We start from the raw sequence: 2,411 nt of genomic DNA on the forward strand, positions 1-2,411 counted from the left end.
TATGAATATGACAAACCTAACTTTGTTTTCTCAAAGCTCTTGCCAACATTTTTGACACTTTTATTTCCAAAAAAATCTCAATTTGTGAGAGATGAATTTGCATTTTTCCTTGTATCTGTTATAAGGAAGTTTAGCCAATTTGCCCCTTAGCCCCCCCCTTGTACACACGGTCGGAGATTTCGACGGAATGTGTCCTATCGGACCGTTTTGTCGGATAATCCGACTGTGTGTGGTCTCCATCGGACTGTTTCCGTCTGAATATCCGACGGACCAAGTTTTCCAATTTGTCCATAAAATTTTCCGACAAAATGGTCCAATCGGACATACTCCGATCATGTGTAGCCTACTCCGACGGACAAAGTGCCACGCACGCTCAGATCAAATTCCTAGACCAAAGCTATTGGCTACTAGCCATGAACGTAGTCCCTGTCGTAAAGAAATAACGTCATCACGTTATGTACAATCGGATTTTCCGACAACTTTGTCCGATCGTGTGTATGCAACAGTTTCGGACAAAATCCAACGGATCCGGTTGTCAGAAGGGCTTAGATTATTTAGTTTATTGGCCTTAGTTGGGAGTAAGGGATTCTTGTGTTCTGTTTTCAGTAGGATCTCAGAATGTTGTAGTTCTTCAAACCTTTCTTTTTCGAGATGGGATTGGTGAGATGTAATCTATCCTCGTTATCTTATGACCTTCCCAAGGAACACACTCAGACACCCCTCTGTGGTATTATGTAGGAAGCATTTATTATTAGATCCTTTAGACTATTGGCCTCTTTGGAGAGCAAGGGAACGTTTGCTTTTAGTAGGATCTCAGCTATAAGTTGCTGCAGTTCTTCTGACCTTTCTTTTTTGAGACAAGACCCTTGAGATGTAAGTTGTCCCTGTACTTCCACCTTACAACCTTCCCAAGGAACGTACTCAGACACCCCCTCTGTGGTACTATCTAGGAAGAATTTTATTTTTTTACCTTTTTCAAGACATTTATTGGTATACAAAATGAACAGTTCTTTAGAACCACAGCTTCTGGAAGAACCACTTGTTTTTGCCTGTCTTAGCCCTTGTACACACGGTCGGAGATTCCGACAACCAAATCCGTCGGAGTAATTCCGACGGATTAATTCCGGAAGAGGTCTGGAAGTGATGTTGCATACACACGGTCGGACTAAATTGTCGGAAAATCCGATTGTACATAACGTTTTGGTCTAGGAATTTGATCTGAGCATGCGTGGCACTTTGTCCGTCGGAGTAGGCTACACATGATCTTAGTATGTCCGATAGGAGCATTTTGTTGGAAAATTTTACCGGCAAGTTGGAAAACTTGGTCCGTCGGATATTGCGACGGAAACAGTCCAAAGCATACCACACACAATCGGATTATCTGACAAAACGCTCCGATAGGACACATTCCATCGGAATCTCCGACCGTGTGTACAAGGGCTTATGCGTTTCGTAAAATTTTACTTTGGCCTCCCTTCTGGCTTTCTGTTTCAGAGCTGGGTTCCTGAAAACATCCTTGTCCACCAAAGCTTTGTCAAGAGGGATATTAAGAGAGTACGAGGTGGTCGTAGTTGTACACCTTCACAAATGACTTGATCTTAAATTGCTTGGCAATTCTCCTCTATCCCATAGTGGTGGTCACCTTACAAGGATAGCGATCAATGCCAGCAACCAGGGCGTGGCTGTATTGATGGTCAGAGGTTTCATCGTCAATGTTCTTTACAATGACAGCTTTGCGGCCTGCATGGCATCCTGCTAAAACAAGGACAACTTCCCCTGGTTTCATGAATTTGCCCATCTTTGTTTCCACTCAATGGCCACCCTGAAAGCTAGGAAGCATTTCAGTTGTTGTTTGAGCATCTGCTGAGGTAGTCATGTCATCAAGGAATTTATCATTTAGAGGCCAGGTCCATTTGCTCTCAAGGGGGTTACAAGGAATGAATATCATAGACACTGGGGCATAATTAGATACTGTTTGCCCTTGTACACACGGTCGGAGAATCCATCAGAATGTGTCCTATCGGACCGTGTTGTCGGATAATCTGACTGTGTGTGGTATGCATCGGACTGATTCCGTCGGAATATCCGTCGGACCCAATTTTCCAACATGTTGGAAATATTTTCCGACCAACTGGTCCGATCGGACATACTCCGATCATGTGTAGAGAATTCAGATCGGACCAAGTGCCACGCATGCTCAGATCAAATTCCTAGACCAAAGCTATTGGCTACTAGCCTGAACGTAGTCCTATCGTAACTAAATAACGTCATCACGTTCTGAATGATCGGATTTTCCGACAACTTGGTCCGACTGTGTGTATGCAACAGTTTTCGGACACAATCCGTCGGACAAAATCTGATGGATTTGGTTGGCAGAGTGTCCGACCCGTGTGTACAGGGGCTATGAGGTT

General features: G+C 43.9%; 1 pseudogene; it reads right to left on the reverse strand.

Moving 5' to 3' along the window:
- Nucleotides 1–1,011: 1,011 nt before the first annotated feature.
- On the reverse strand, nt 1,012–1,798 carry LOC143998414 (large ribosomal subunit protein eL27-like; annotated as a pseudogene).
- Nucleotides 1,799–2,411: the final 613 nt, after the last annotated feature.

The sequence above is a fragment of the Lithobates pipiens genome, unplaced genomic scaffold (genome assembly GCF_037356315.1).
Source record: "Lithobates pipiens isolate NorthernLeopardFrog02 unplaced genomic scaffold, aLitPip1_a1.2 Scaffold_19, whole genome shotgun sequence".
Lineage (NCBI taxonomy): Eukaryota > Metazoa > Chordata > Amphibia > Anura > Ranidae > Lithobates > Lithobates pipiens.